At 38.1% G+C, this 16702-nt stretch overlaps 1 protein-coding gene across 5 annotated transcripts in view; it reads left to right on the top strand.

Moving 5' to 3' along the window:
• Nucleotides 1–16702, top strand: part of Ccser2 (coiled-coil serine rich protein 2) — a 122835-nt gene that overhangs the window by 29880 nt on the left and 76253 nt on the right. The window lies entirely within an intron of this gene.

Here is a 16702-nt window from a genome sequence, read left to right as displayed (position 1 = left end):
GAAGAAGACAGTATTTTCAGTCATAGTCTTGCAGTATTTAATTTGGCCTGCAAGTGGCACTGGGTGCTTTCACTCACAACCTGATCATCAGAGCTTGTCTGTGGTCCCACATAAATACTCAGGGGATAGGAAATGTAATCTCTGTTTCTGGAAAAAGGGTACTAGAAGAGCTGTTGGCAATAATGCATGACTCTTTTACAAGATATTACAAGTCACATGGATAATGACACATGAATAAAATGTAGCTGGTGTATTTAAAATGGCTCAGTGTAATTATTTAGGCTATAAAATAGAAATCCTCATAGAATCAAATTGGTTTGTAGATATACAGCATTCTAATTGTCTTTTCAGGCAGCATGACTTTCTATATTCATATAAGCCTGTGACATGAAGAAACCAGATATTTCCCAAGATATTTTTAAGTTTTACATACATAAGGAAGCCTTTGTTTGTATATATAATTTACAGAGTATCTTTCTCTGTTTAGGTCAGAGTTACAGTTTAAGACTTCACTATGTCCTTTATTAATAGAGCTTTTAAATGTATAATTGAGGTTCTTATTAACATTTTGTCCTGTAGAAGGCAGTCGTAGGTCACTTAGGCTGTTTTTAAAGGTTCATTATCATAACTGACAGAAGGCCCTCTTTGCAGAGTTTAGAATGTACATGGATGACCTTGGTGTTAAAATCCGTGAGTGCTTGTCTTCTTTACTGCACTTGAGGATAACGAATGGAAGCAGCAAGTCTTTACTGTACTGTAGAACAAGATGGTGGCTCCTGATTTTTCTCTCTGCTTTGTTTTGAGTCTGGGTTTCACTATGAGGCATGTCTGTCCCAGAACTCTATGTGTAGACCAGGCTGACTTCAGATTTACAGGGATCTGCTTGCCTCTGCCTCCCAAGTGCTGGACTTAAAAGTCTACATTGCCTTGCCCAATTTTAATATTTTTCTTTATTGATCCAAGGGGAAGACAGTCTGAGAAAGGATGGATGTATCGGCAAAGCATGTTAAGTTCTTTGATAGTGGATTCACTGTTTTTGATGGAAGTTCATAGTTTTTGCTCTGACTATTTTCAACTTTCTTGATTTTATGATACATCTCTTAACTGTTTGGTCTTTGTTGAGATGCTCTGTTTTGGCCGATGCATTTTGTTTTCCCTCTTTTTGCTCAGATATCAGTATACTTTGTCAGTTTATTTGTTTATTTCCCTTCCTTTTACAGTAAACTTGCTTGATCCTTAGCAAATAATTTATTTAAAAAGAATTTTGTCTTTTTCTTTTAATCAAAGAGTTTGCTTTCGCGATTTTGGTGTACTTCACTCTGACATCTTACTATTTTTACTTACCTTGTCTTCCTCTTTCTGCTTTTCCATTTTCCTTTTCTTTGCTAAAATAATTCCTGTTAATTATAACTTAACTCCAAATGAGCTTCAGCATGCTCTCTCTGTTCTTAGACCTTACAACAGTGTTAAGTCTAGTCCCAGTGAATATAAGTGAAGTGTGTCTAGATTGTACACCAGTTGTCACTACTGATGCAGGTTAGAGGAGAGTGCCCACTGCCCTGTCGTGAATTTAGCTCAAGGTCTGTGCATGCTGTGTCAGCACTGCAGCACTGGGCTGCATCCCCAGTCAGCTCCTGTTTCCATCAGCTGATGCTGCTTTTAGAGTAAGACTTTGTATTTGAAGTAAAAGAGTGCTAAGGACACTTGGCGCAAGTTCTTATGTTGTCAAGGATAAGCAGAACTTTCAGATCAGCACTTTGGAAACAGTCACTAGCTGGAATTTGGCTGTTGGTTTACATGCTTAGTAGTACTTGTGTATAATTTACATTCGGTAAAGCACAAACAGCCCATGGACTTTTTGTGGCCTTGTCCAGATGGTTATGGGGAATATTCTGTCACCTCAAAAAATTCTTTTCTGTTCCTTTCATTGATCCTCTATTCCAGAGAAAAGTTACTTCTTACCACGAGAAAGATAGGAAAGGATGCTGGAATGTTTCTTCTGTCACTGAAGATTGATTGTACTATTCTTAAACTGTATATAAATGGAGCTGGGCACATATTTTGTGTCTGGCTTCCTTTAATGAGTTGTAGCTTGTTTGTTTTATTGTGTAGGACCCTCTTTGCTGTGATGCCAAGGTTATTAAACAGGAGCACTACAGCATTGTGATGACCCGTGTGCTAACACCAAGATATTTGGGAAGTGAGGAATTTCATGTTGGATTGATCGTACAGATGGAAACATCACCTCTCAGATTTAGAAGTTGCATGATTTTCTTAGTTCTGCCAGATCACCCTGAGTTGCTGGTTAGACTTGTTGCCTTCCTGTCGGCTTCCTACTCCTTGTAATATGGAATCTGCCCTCTGGTTTTCATTTTCTACAACCTCCTGTCATTTACTTCAGTCAGTCTGGTCACTTTATCTTCTACTTCCTGCTTCTTGTCTTGAATATGGTTGGTACTTTATTTTTCCTCCTTGCTCATTTAGGTTTTAGGTTCTAAGGTCTCAGTTTAATCTTTATTGAAATGAATATACCATGAAAGGCACCATAAGTATTGGTATTCAATTAAAAAATAAATAGAAACTCCTAAACTTCAGCTACTGTTTATTGCTGTTTAGTATTTTCCATGCATATTGTGACATAACATCTTTAGCAAGTGAGTTTCTAAGGCATCACGTGTCATAATAGCAAGCTGCCATGACTAGAAATGTCATGCCAGTGCAGATAGGAAGGTGAGGGACGGCTTACAGAAAGTTGAGACGGTCTTAAAATAGGTAAATGGGAATTTCAAACTCATCTTCATCCCTCTGGATGTTCCCTGATTTGATACTTCTGTTGATAATACTTTGTTCAGATGATTGAAATAATACCCACCAAATTTTCAAATGCAAATTTGTTTCTCTTTATTTTGTACAGCTACTTTGAGAATGTGCAGACATTCATCTTTTCCAGTGTTAGGTCTGTTGATGCTTTTTTAATTGGCATAATATAAAGTAGAGCTATCTCTATTTCTTGTCTGCTTAAGGTGATCCATGTCACTGTGGACAGATAGGCGTTACTCTGTATTTCAGCAGTATTGTTATTCAGATTGTTTTTGCTACTAGTTCCTTCATGCTGGTTTCTGCATGTTTCTGAATGCCTCATTACTTTTGAACATTCCTTTTTTGGCACCAGAAGGCTTTAGGTTTGTTTTGTAAAATATCCACTTCTAGAAATAGATTTAGGATCCCAAACTAATGACTAGATGGGCTTTTTGCATATCATTGATTTTTAAGCATCATGCTAAAAGTAGGTGGGAATTGTGTGTTATATCTGTTATTTAGTATTTATAGTGGTGCCTTCAACTCCACCCATTAGCAGAGTCCATTCTAGTCTTTCAATTTTCTTCTTTTTTAACTCTCTTCTCAGCTAAGAAACCTATACCATAACATGTGTACATACGAGAGTCGTGGTGTGTGCTATAAATGTAACTATGTGCATGCATGTATGGATCGCACCTTTCTTTTCAGCTTTATTCTTAACAGTTTATAGGTTAAATACTACTTTTCATGTTTCCTTTTTTTAAAGTTCTCAACCTATCCTTGGTAGTTAGCAATTTGCCATAATGTTAAGATTCATTAGCTACTGTCTGTATTTAAATTTAGGCTTTCTTTATGTCTTGATTTGCTTAAAGTATTTAGTATCATTTCATGGATAAATTTACATTTTTTCATGGTAACTCATGCTACACTTTTTGTTGGTACATATTTATTCAGTCATTCTAGTAACAATGATTATCAGGATTATTTCTAATACTTTGCAATTATAAATTGCTATAGCAACCATCTTAGAGCACATTTCTTTTTGTAATTTAAGTAGATACTTATATCATCTTCTGTCTTTGCATATCAAAGTGCTAGTCGTTAATACCACTATGACAGCCACTAAATACATCACAGCTATGCTACTAATGCATTAATATTTTAGCTTATTAAGCATGTGTTAACTAAAATCTGTCATCCACTGTGAAAGTATCGCAAACCTGTAGAAATTAAAGTACATTTTTGAAAGGCTTAAAGTGCAGTGAAGTACAACTTGGCTCCGGCTTATTGTTGAGGCCACAACCTACTATATGATTGACAGCTACAGTTAGTTGCCATGTGCTGCATGGCTTCAGGAATTGACCTGACTGGAACAAGAAGGGAATGAAGAAAAGACAGGCACACAGGAACACTGGGACCTGGTACTGTGCTCACTCTGGTGGAAATGCCCCAAGGGCAGCAGGAGCATCAGCAACCTGCAAATTTAGTGCCTTTATTTTATTCATCTGAATTGATGAGGTGGGTTTACGGTATATAGCTGCATAAGGAGGTGGGTTTATATTAAGTGCCTGAACAAGGAAGTGAATCTGATTAATTGTAGAAGGTCTTTGTAGGGGAGCAGTCTCAGACTGCAGTCAATCCCAGAAGTGGAAGCTATGGTTGATAGTTTCTGTCTACATTGTGAACATCCACACATGGGCCAGAGGAAGAATGACAGTTCTCATGGACCTAAGGTATTGGGGTCCTTGGCATGGCACACTCAGGACATTCACTCTGTTCCTTACACATTCACTAGGCCTTCCTAAGCTCCCTACAATAAGTCCCACTAATCATTCCCCAGTGATTTTCTCCTCCCTTTAACTTTAAGGGTGCTACTATGCTTTTGTGCTGGTCTGTTTCCCTTTCAGCCTGCTGGGAAGCACCATAGAAAGATGGGAAATAATATCTAAAGCATGAAAGGAATAGACAGTCAATGACAATAATATTGGTTCTAAAACAGGAGAAACAAACAAATTTGACTGTAGAATTTGAGGAAACACAATAGAATGGTTTTCTCACCCTGTAACAAATTTTTACAGATCATTTACTAGCATAACCAGGACCATTATTAGTATTTAACTGTAAGAGAATCATAGAAAGGAAACGTATAAAGAGTTACGTAGTTGTGGGTTTTTTTTGCAGGGGGGTCTCCTGTTTTGTTTTTTTACTCTTTGGGGCTCTGCCACTCATCTCCCAAATAAACACATGAATGCCTGGCCTTAGCTTGGCTTGTTTATAGCCAGCTTTTCTAACTTAAATTAAACCATTTCTTTTCTATGTTTTGCCTCTGGCATTTTTACCTTTCTTTTTTTTTTTTTTTTTTTTTTTAAATTCTTTATGTCTTTCTTCCCTTCTTTCTCCGTGGATGATTTTGTGGCTGGGTGGCTGACCCTTGATGGCATTCTCTCCTCCTTTTCTCACTTCTAGCTCTTTCTTCTTCAAGTCTAGATTTCTTGTCCTATTTATCCTCTTTGTCTGGCAGCCTGCCTGCTACTCTCTCCTGTGTAGCTATTGACCATTTAGCTATTTATTAAACCAATCAGGTATTTTAGGCAGGCAACATAGCATAGCTTCACAGAGTTAAACAAATGTAACATATCTTTGCATCATTAAACAAATGTTCCATAGTGTAAACAAATGTAACATATCTTAAATATTCCACAACAGAACTATTTGACAAAGTTAAGTTTCAGATAAGATACAATGTTGTTTTACTGAAGTTTCCAGGGCCCCATGCCATGCCATGCCTGGGGCTGTGTTCTATAGCTGACTAGTTAGGGAGAGACATTGTGCATTCCTGTATTGTACTTTGAGCACAGATCTTTACATACCTGACAGCAGAGAATGTCCAGGACATAGACAGCCATATTTTCAGATATCAAGCTGATGTTCATCCACTATTAATTATGTGTGAGAAGCTTGGAATAATGTACGAAATTGCCTGTAATAGAGGATAGGCTCTCATGAGACTTCCTTGCCAGAATCTGATCTTTTCCAGAACAAGGGATAGCATAAAACTAAAAAACATATAAAATTCATTTAATTAGCAATAGTCATTACATTTTACAGATTTGAACTTACCTAAGAAATAATCATAGAAAGTCGGAAGTAGAAAACAGTTGGATTTTTCCATGCCAAGCCTGAAAGTAGCTATTTAGCTGATACTGTATGTGAAGTAAAAGTGTGAGCAATGTCAAAGCATAACAGTTCCATGGAAAAAGAACTTACTCAAAGACTTCAGTTCTTACTACATTCTGAAGACAGTTGTGTGTAACAGATTTGTAGGCCATATCCAAAGTAATTGTAGGTGGGAAACTTCAAAATAATCTAGTTCTTTCTGGATATCTTTTTGGTTAAACTCCTTTTGGCCTCCAAGGGGATTTAAGAAACATATAATTATGTTAGCATTTTTTCACCATATTATCTAGTAAAAATATTCTTTTAAAAATACTTTTTTCTTTCCATGTTATGGACACATTTGTCTGTGTGAGGGTGTTGGATCCCCTGGAACTGGAATTAAGACAGTTGTGAGATGCCAAATGGGTGCCGTCCTCTAGAAGAGTAGCCAGTGCTCTTAACCATTGAGCCATCTCTTTAGCCTTCCCAGAAAATATATTCTAAAAAACTTAATTGTTTTCAGTTTTTCTTATTTTCCCTTTCAATCCATCCCAAGTATATTTAAGTTGTTATTTTTAAAATTTTGTTATGTTATATAAAAATATTAATTGAAAAATGAAGTTTTATCAATAAAGGCAATATAAACCTTCTTATTTTGCTGATGTTACTAGTGTGTAATTGGATAGATGCATAATTTGACCAGGCAACCATCTATTAAGTATGTCTTATTTTAAACAAAATTTGTTTTTAGTTACTTGTTTTAGGCTTAGCCTTGAAAACATATATAGAAGGACAAAGCCTGTCTTTTTAAGTGAATCATATTTGTATGACTACAAACTTAGTTTTGAGCATATTAAAGATTTGATTATTTATAGGGTGATTGACCATTAATTTGCATGTCTTGAATGTCTTTTAACAGCTTATGACAAGTTATTAGTTTTATAAGATTAGCAGTTTACAGTTTTAGTCATACATCTCTAATTTAATTTTTGTTCACCTGAGTGTACCTTTATGACCATAGGAATTTATCATCATACAAAAAATCCATTCTAATCCAAAATGCTTGGTAATTTGCTGTTGCTTCCTTAGTTTAAAAAGAAGGTATAATAATGAGAGGGTTCACTAGGACTAAGAAGTTTATAGGTGCTGTCTTTTACCCAAAACAGCCACAGCTCTCCCTGACTTTCTTCCTAAGCGGGTTTCTTCCACTAGTGTTTTCTAGAGACAGAGGTGCCAGTGGTTTAACTTTACTGTCATGTTTCAATAAGATTAGATTTATTTTTTTGCTATTATTACTTTTAAAGCAAGGAACTGTGCCTAATGTTTGGCTGTGGGTCTCTGTATCTGCCTCCATCAGTTCTGGTTGAAGCCTTTCTGCTGACAGTTGGGTCAGGCACCAGTCTGGTCATAGGAGATGACCGGTCAGGCTACTTATCCACTATTGCTAGGAGCATGCATGGGACTCACCTGGGCATTTTGCATACATGTTACAGTTGTGTAGCTTGGTCTTCTTGTGGGACTCCTAACAGTGGCAGCAGGGCTTGTCTCCTACTCTTTTACTGGCTTCTGGAACTTTATTGTTCACCTTGCCCAACCTTAATACATGGGTACATGCTTAGTCGTACTGCAATATGATATGCCATGTCTTATTGATACTCATGGGATATCTGCCCTTCCTGGATGGAGATGGAAGAGGGGGTTGGGGAATGAGAGGGAGGATGAGGTGGGGAGGCTGCAGCTGGGGTCTGAAATAAATAGATGAATAAAAAAGTAACTAGGGAGAATTTACTAACAATTTTGAAAAATAGTTTTGTAAGTTCTCCTTTGATTGTCATTATGACATTGATTATCACAGCAGAGGGTTTTTTTTAAAACAAATCTCATAATAAAGGATATTTTATTTCAAATTCTGTATTGAATACTTTCTTTTGAATAAATTTGAATTGGGAAAAAAAAAGTAACACCTGAAACAGAGCAGGCTATTAAATTATTAAATAATGTGGCTGCTAAGGCATTGGCTCATAGAAATAATCTCTTACTGATAAAAAGCCTACAGAAGTTATTTTTCCACTAAATGAAATACAGGTAAATGATTTGCTCTATACCATTGGTGATTGGCAGGTCACACTAACATGTTCTTCAGGATCTATAAAGATCCTCCTTTTAAGATTTTATAAAAATACCCTATGGCTATTTTTGAAAGTTACATTTTAAAATCCTATAGAGATTACTTTTAATGCTTTTATGGCTCTTGGAAAAGGACAAAGAACATGCTTCTATACAAATTTCACATGCTCCACAAAAAAAGATTGTATCTATTCTGGGTTATACAGCTCACGTCTAAACTTGCTGTAATCCGTCAGCTTTTCTTTTAGATGTTTCTTAGCCACTGAATATTTTAACTGACTGACTGTTTATTTGGATGACAGTTTATTGGATCGACTTAGAAAAATGAGAGTCTTACAGTCATGGATAGCTTTGGAACCTCAGTTTGCATCTCTTTTTCTGTGTGGGAACCTCTGCATTTCCAGCTTGATAATTCATTGTGGTCTCTGGGAGTTTATGCTAATTAGGTAGCTTAGTCCTAGAGATCTGCTCTGCTAGAATTAGCAAACACTGCTAAAACACTATTAGGCAGGCCTCTGGGAGATAAAGAGAAAGTGCTGGAGGTAGGGTTCAGTCATGTGGACAGTAATTTAATCAGCCTTGACTTTGTAAGACAATTCCAATAAAAGCCCCCGGACACTGGGTCGTGGGTGGCATCTTTGTTAACAGTGCCCTGTGTGTGTTGTTTTGTATTAGTGTGCCATGGAGATGACATGTACTGGCTTCATTAGGAGAAGACATGGACGCTTTGAATTCATGACCATCCCAGACCTTCTTGCCATAGTGGCTCTTTCTTGGGGTATGTGTGTGTGCTCATTTTTTGACCATAATTCTAATCACAAATATATCACTTTCTTGAATTCTTTGAGTTCTTCCAAACTGTCAAATCTTTGAGAAACCTTCACCTTGCAGTTAGTATCTCAAGTACTGTTTCTGTGGAAGTCTGTGCCTCATAACATTTTCCTAACTATAGATGGTGCCAAAAATCATTGTAGTAGGTATCAGGAAAAAGTAGACTCTGAGTATCAACATTGATTCGCCGTAACATGTGTTTTATGAAGAGAGGCTGAAAGGTGGCGGATGAGATAGGTCCCTTTGATACTTGGATGACTTTCTGGTCACTGTGCTGTGAAATTATAGCATCATCGTGCTCTGTTACTAAAGGTAAAAGGATTGAGATCTTATTCCTGTAGAGATTGCTCTTCTGGGTAGAACATGAAAGGCAGACTAGTAAGAAATGAAGTATATAGTCTTTGAGGTATCATCTTCTGTAATGAAAGCCATGGAGAGCTCTGGGACTGATGGTGATGATGCCGGCCATTTAGGTCCATGACCACCACTCCCACCCCAGCGGGAAAGATTACTCCTGAGCACTGGATCAGTACAGTCACAGTGACAGTACTGGGATGTATGCAGTTGGTGGGAGGGTAAACTAAGAAACTCCAGGAGCCAGGTGTTTTGGAAAGGTGCTGTCTTAGTTTTCATCTCTGTATCATGAGTGTCCGGAAATATCATTACTGAAATGGGTATGAAGGTGACTAATTTAGAAGTTTTAACTGTTTTGTGGTAGAAGAGATATTAGGATTAATACAGGACCCAGATGGCAGAGCTTGCTACTGAGCAAACATAGGTGTCTATATAGGATTCAGAAGCATAGCTGGTCCTGAGATAGCTCTGGACTGGAGAAAGTTGCTAGACAGTGGCTGATGGGCTAGATAAAAGCTATTGGAGAGTTTGTTTATATGAAAAGGAGCTGTCTTTCTGCTCTGAGTGGAAAAAGCCCTAATGAAGTGGTTGTATTTCATATGCATGTCATGCCAAACTGGGATATTCATCTATTGAATATGACTTAACAGGGTTTCACTTGGTAAGTGCTGATGAAGGGTCCACTTTGTATGGATTCACTTCTGCCATAAGTGTACTTCTGTAAAATCAAGCAAAAGACTTAGATCTTACCATATTCTGTCTCAGTTCTCCTTGAATCTTGAAGATGTCAAAATTTAACTAAAAATATTAGTAAACCAGGTAGGGGTGGGGAGAAGGAGTGCCAAGAGTCTAATGTTTGTAGGGACTTCTATTTGTTAAGCAATGGTCTGAAAATAACAGACACTGATGGGTTTGAAACTAAGGTCTTGTGTAGTGTGTGTGTGTGTGTGTGTGTGTGTGTGTGTGTGTGTGTGGGTGGTATGCTCGTGTACGTGTTTTCTTGTTTTTCTTTTCTCCTCCCCCTTCACTTGCTCTTCACTGCATTTGGAGTGTGGGAGGTAGGATTTCTTGCTGAACCTGGTGCTCAGCTGGGCTAGCTGGCCATTGAGCTCTAGGGATCCTCCTGTTTCCATCTCCATTGTGTTGGGATTGCAAGTGTGTACCACCATGCCTGGCTTTTTATGTGTTTGCTGGGAATCCAGTTGTTTACAAGTATTTTTTGGAATGAACTGTTTCTTTAGTCTCCCAAACAAAGGCCTTTATGCTGCTTTGTTGGTTACACCAGTGGGTGGGTGGGTGTACAGCCAACATTCCATGATGGTTCTGAAGCATTAAAGGATCTAAACAAGTCCACTCTGCTTTTCTCTGCTTGGAATAGTAGAAAGCCTAGAAGATGCTGATTCTTTTGTTTACTTTGATAACATATATATATATATATATATGAATATGATAATATACATATTATCATATATATATATTTTAATGTGTATGGGTATTTTGCCTGTATGTATGTCTGAATATCATGTGTGTGCCTGGTGCCCTTGGAGGTCAGAAGAAGATTTTGTGTTTCCTGTAACTAGAGTTAGAGATGGTTGTGAACCACCATGTAGGTGCTGGGAATTGAATTCAGGCCCTCTGGAAAACCAGCAAGTGCCCTGAAATGCTGAGCTATCTCTGCAGCTCCTCTTGTCTGTGTTTCGAATTGACTTCATATCGTTATTTCTCTGGGTCATATTTAAATTCCTTATGTTTATTTGATTCTCCTTGGTCTTGTAAAATTTTTAACGAAAGTACTTTAAAGTCTTTCTGCCAGTTCAGTTATTTCATCATCTTTGTTTTCTTTTTAGGGGTTTGAATTTTCCTTGAATAGGTGCTAATTTTTCTTTAGTAGCATTATGCTGGTCATTTTACAAAGTATAAATTTTGGTGTGGCTATCACTTGATATTGCAGATATGTGTGTAAGGGTTAATAATGGCCAACCAATAAGGCACAGCCACCTTTTGTCCTTGTTTTCAGTGTCTACTTCAGTTCTGCTTGAATTTGAGTTCTAGGAATTTTAGCTGTTAGCACAGTGTGCTGTTGCTCACTGTCACATGCTGGGAGAAAGCTGACATTCTGGGTCTTTGAGTCTTTGCCCCGAGTATTCTCAGACTTGACTGTCCTGTAACCTACTCTTAACCCCTCTACATATTTGCTTTTACATCCAGATTTTCTTTTTTGTTTTGCTACTTCATTGACCCTTTGAGTGTCAAGAGGAAGGTTAGGTAATTTTATTTGCTGTGATCTCTTAGTATTCATAAAAAGTATCATAGCACTAATCTGAACACTGCTAATTCAAGGCTACATATATTAATTAAAGTATAAGATACAATTTATAATTTTAATAGTCATAACTGCATTAAAAAAGAAGCATCCTGGGGCCAGTTAAATGGCCCGGGGCGGTAAAGATATTTGCTACCAGCCTGACAAGCAGAATTCAGTTCTTCAGAACCCATATTCTGGAAGGAGAGAATGGACTCCCACAAACTGTCCTCTGATCTCTATACTCATCCTGTAAACACACACACACACACACACACACACACACACGCACGCACGCACATGCATACTCACAGAAAAGATGAATAATTAGATCTTCGTAAAGACCAATTCACAAGAATGCAGGACAGTGTAAAGGTTAAACCAGAACTTTAAATACATAAAGCAAAACTAATAGTAGCAAAATCATTCTGGCACTGATCCCACTTCTGATTACAAACAAATGGAAGGAGACCAGATGAAATATTCTCAAGAGGCCCAAACAGAGAGCAACAGTGAAGGAGCTGTACACAATTCTGAGCGCTTTGCTTCTCCTATAAATGCCACCTTCCTCTGGTCTTGCTCTGGGACTTCCCATAACTCTGTAAGAAGGGGTGACAACAAAGAGAGGCTTCAAAGAAGAGTGATGCTCTTCCAGTTCTTTGACGAAGAAAAGCAAAGAGCCAAAGCACATATCAGTTTAAACAGCCAAAGGTACAGGTATTGCTCCCATCATCACTGGGCTCCCATAGACAAGGCTTGGCTTGGTCAGCTCAAGCTTGACCTCCAGGTTATGGCTGTCCCTTCCCATGAGACTTACGAGATAGGTGGAGAAGACCCACCTTGGGGTTATTTCTATCTTTGAGTGACTGTCATGCCTGTGTAGAGTCAAGGAACAGTCTGTGTAGAAGGAGCTGTGGGCTGCGTTCCTGCCACCTGGATCCCGGCTGCCTGGCTTGCTTATGCCCCGAAATAACAACACACAAACTGTATTCATTTAAACACTGCCTGGCCTATTAGTTTCAGCCGCTTATTAGCTAATTCTCACATCTTGCTTTAACCCATATTTAGTAATGTGTGTAGCACCATGAGCTGGTGGTTTACCGGGGAAAGATTCAGCATGTCTGACCTGGCGGCTGGCTCCATGGCGACTGACCCAGAGAGGAGAGACATGGCATCAGACTAACTTCCCTTCTTCCCAGCATTCTGTTCTCTCTACTCCACCTATATAAATCCAGCCCTATCAAAAAGCCAAGGCTGTTTCTTTATTAACCAATGAGAGTCCTCCATCAAGTCTGCTTTAAAATAAGGGAGACAAATGCAAAATGGGGGTAGAAACGCCAGGCTTTCATTTCAAAAGCAGTTTGAAAGCATGTGTTTTATTGAGAATATGCTAATTTGGCAATGAGTGAATCGAGTGTCACCACTCTTACTTAACATAGACTTATTTGTTGCTTACTGATGGGGAGATGTCGTGAGAACATCTTGTTAGGTGATTTTTTTTGGTGAATATTATAGAGTGTACTTAAATAAACTAAGACGGCTATAGTTCATCAGGTAGTATAATCTTAGGAGACCTCTGCTATATTACTATATGTAGTCTGCATTGGTAGCAATGTTTTGTGCATCATATGCCTGTTGAACAAAAGTTCTGCCAATACAATAAGGTACAAAGAACAATTGAAATTTTTATTTTCAAGTGATATCATGGTTTACAGAGCATATCTATCTCATGGAATCTTTGAATACTAATATTTGTATTTTTTCTAAGGACAGGGTGAATATATACATTTTTTGTTTTTCATTTTCCTTGTAATTCCCACATGTAGCATGAATAATAAAAACCCAGAGACTGAAATTGGGGTTCAACCTGAAAATCCGAATAGCAAGACAGCGAAGCCACTAGAAAAGTCTTACTTCTACTAAGGCTGGACGACCACAAGCTAAGCAGACTAAACCTCTTTCTCCTCTTATTTTATATTCCTCTGGTGCTGGGATTAAGGGCATATAACTCCCTAGTACTGGGATTAAAGGTGTAGATCACTGCCACCTGGATTTATTTCTGCAGTGATCTTGTCTAGCCCAGGGTGGCCTTGAACTCACAGAGATCCTTCTGCCTTTGTCTCCCAAATCCTGGGATTAAAGGTGTGTCTCATCAATGACTGACCTCTAGTAGCTTTAGCTTTGCCTCTGGTCTTCAGGCAAGATTTATTTGTCAAAATGCAAATAATATACCACTGCACCAACACTTCTCAGGAGGACCACACCAGGTCAGCTCTATAAAGTGAGACCCTGTCTCTAAAACAAAAGGAAGCAAAGCAAAAGTCTCTATAACTTGATAGCTAGTGAGAAACTAGAAGTAAGAAAAACAGTATTTCAAAAGATACCTAAGTGTACATCTAATGGAATGGTTGCAGGGTATCTGAAGAGCAGAGTTGAACAAAGAAATGAAAAGAGAGTTAAATTAGAAAGTGGAGTCATGTGGTGTTCGTGGGGCCTGAGTTGTCATATTGTGCTGACATTATTCTATACTTAAGTGATGTGTCATTTAGAGTAATACCAGCCAAAACCTTTGTGAATAGAGTCAGAGTCAGTACATACATTTGGGAAAACAAACTACATAGTTTGAAAAGGGTTAACGAAGTTTCAAGAATTACACTACCTTAATTTGTAGCTCTGGCAGTCAGGGCAGTATCAGCAAGGGAGCAGTCACACAGTTCATTAGGACACGATGGCATACAGCATCACAAAATCAGTCTGCTTTGACAGATATGCATAATGAGTTCAGAGGAGAAAGACTTCAAACACTCATGTATCACACACTCTTAGCACACAAATGTGCACATAACCAAAAAGTGGAGATAATCCAAAAAAACAGGAGCAGGTAGATGCTGACTCCAAGTGCAGGGAGAGAGACTGCAGCAGCCATGGCCCCTCTCCACACACATGGCCTCTCTTTCTGTAGAAATGTAGTTCTTCTTACCCTGTGCAGATAGTGGAGAGGAATGCACATTCTTATTTTTTTCCTTTTTTTTGACTCCCCCCCCCCATGGACTATTACAGTAAAAAGGGTAATTCTGAAACAGAGTCATTATTCAATATCTTCCAGCTTTCATTAATTTGTTGATGACTCCTGTGCTATAAATCTTCTTGCCTAATAGGTCTCTATATTCATTTGTCTGCTAGAGACATGTCTTCTCAAAGGTGGAATAGGCACATCAAAATTACTGAGTTCTAAAACTGTTTATTCTTTACTTTCCTACTCTATCTGACCTTTTTTTTCGGGGGGGGGAGGGTCAGTCTTTTCTAGTTTCATCAAAATGGTTCTTCACCTTTGTCTTTTTCTCTTCTTCTTCTTCTTCTTCTTCTTCTTCTTCTTCTTCTTCTTCTTCTTCTTCTTCTTCTTCTTCTTCTTCTTCTTCTTCTTCTTCCTCTTCTTCCTCTTCTTCCTCTTCTTCCTCTTCTTCCTCTTCCTCCTCCTCCTCTTCCTCCTCTTCCGCCTCCTTCTTCCCTTCTTCCTCCTCCTTCTCCTCCTTCCTCTCTCTCTCTCTATCTCTCTCTCTCTCTCTCTCTCTCTCTCTTCTCTCTCTCTCTCTCTTCCCCCCCTCCCCCCAGGGTTTCTCTGTGTACCGCTGGCTGCCCTGTGATTTGTTTTGTAGACCAGGAGATCTACCTGTCTCTGCCTCCCAGGTGATGTAATTAAAGGCATGTGTCACCACCACCCAGCTGGTTCTTCACTTTGTGTTAGTTCGTAGGCATCAGTTTTTAACTCCAAAGTCATCATGACTTAACTTCTCATGTAACTTTGATATTATGTTTGCGCTTCCCAGTGTGTACCAGGACTGCTTTGTTCTCACCAGCACTGGCAGGCCAGCATATGTCCTATGGATTCTACAGTGGTCACAGCACTGTTTTCTCAGCCCCCATTGATGTCTATTTTCTCTATTGTAGTCACAATAACATTTCTTTGATTCCAGTCACGACTTCTTAGTTCTTGACAATCATTTATTCTTGTTTCCCTGTGTTCTTCATATGTATTAGCATTTTATTTGTGAAACTAATTGGTGATATGCTTTGTAGTTATATGCAAGGCCAGGGTTTACATGCTTTGAACTTCCTTACTGTCACTGAGAGGAAAACTTTTATTTAATATGTAGTTTTACTCTTAAATAAGTCTAGTAAGAACAATATATTTATGCTACAGAAATACCTAAGAGAATAAGAACATAAGCACATACTATCTCATAGAATGGTTTATTTATTCTCTCCTAGATATGTGTTCTTTTAGATATGTAGACATCTGTGCATATTTAATCCCCTCTAGTATTTTCTCCTAGACTTCTCTTATTTCACAGAGCATCTTTGTATAAAACAAAACAGATTCAAGAAATAGCTTATGTAATTCATTGCCAAGCATTAAATGTTGATACTTCTTTCTCTCCCTGCTAATATAACTTTTACTTTGTATAGTCCCTTGTAGGCTTTAGTAAATCCTCGAGGTTATATTATAATTATTCTGTTTTTCATTATAGCATGCTCATACCCTGTCTTTAAGGGTATTTGAAAAAGCTTTTTAATTATAAAATAAAATTATATAAAAACACCCAGATAAAGCAATTATAGTTTAGTTGTAAAGTTTTTCACATTTATTTAGAGTGTGTCTCTGTGTGTGATGATGCGTGTGTGTGTGTGTGTGTGTGTGTGTGTGTGCTTGTGCATATATACCACAGTAGATGTACGTAGGTCCAAGAACTGCTAGCGGGAGTTGGTTCTCTGCTTCTACAATGTGGGCCCTGGAGATTGACTCAGGCATTAAGACTTGGTGGCAAATACCATTACTGCTGATCATTTTAATTTTTGTGACATGTACAGCATTGTTAATGCTGAAAGCTAGATACCATTTTAGCAATTGTTGCTAGTACTGCTTTTGTTGTTTGGGTATACCTCATGTGGCCCTGCTCTGAACTTAGAATACCATGCTTTATTGGCTTTGATTTGTTGCTCTGGCCTTAATTGTCATTTTTAGCTTGGGACACCCAGTGTCATTTAGTTTGACACATAGTCAGACTTAACACAGTCAGATGTTTTTTTATAGAGAATTATATATGATTTAAAAATTTTAATTAAAGTTAGTTA

Source organism: Arvicola amphibius, chromosome 12, assembly GCF_903992535.2.
Source record: "Arvicola amphibius chromosome 12, mArvAmp1.2, whole genome shotgun sequence".
Lineage (NCBI taxonomy): Eukaryota > Metazoa > Chordata > Mammalia > Rodentia > Cricetidae > Arvicola > Arvicola amphibius.
This window is presented reverse-complemented; position numbering and strand designations above follow the sequence as displayed.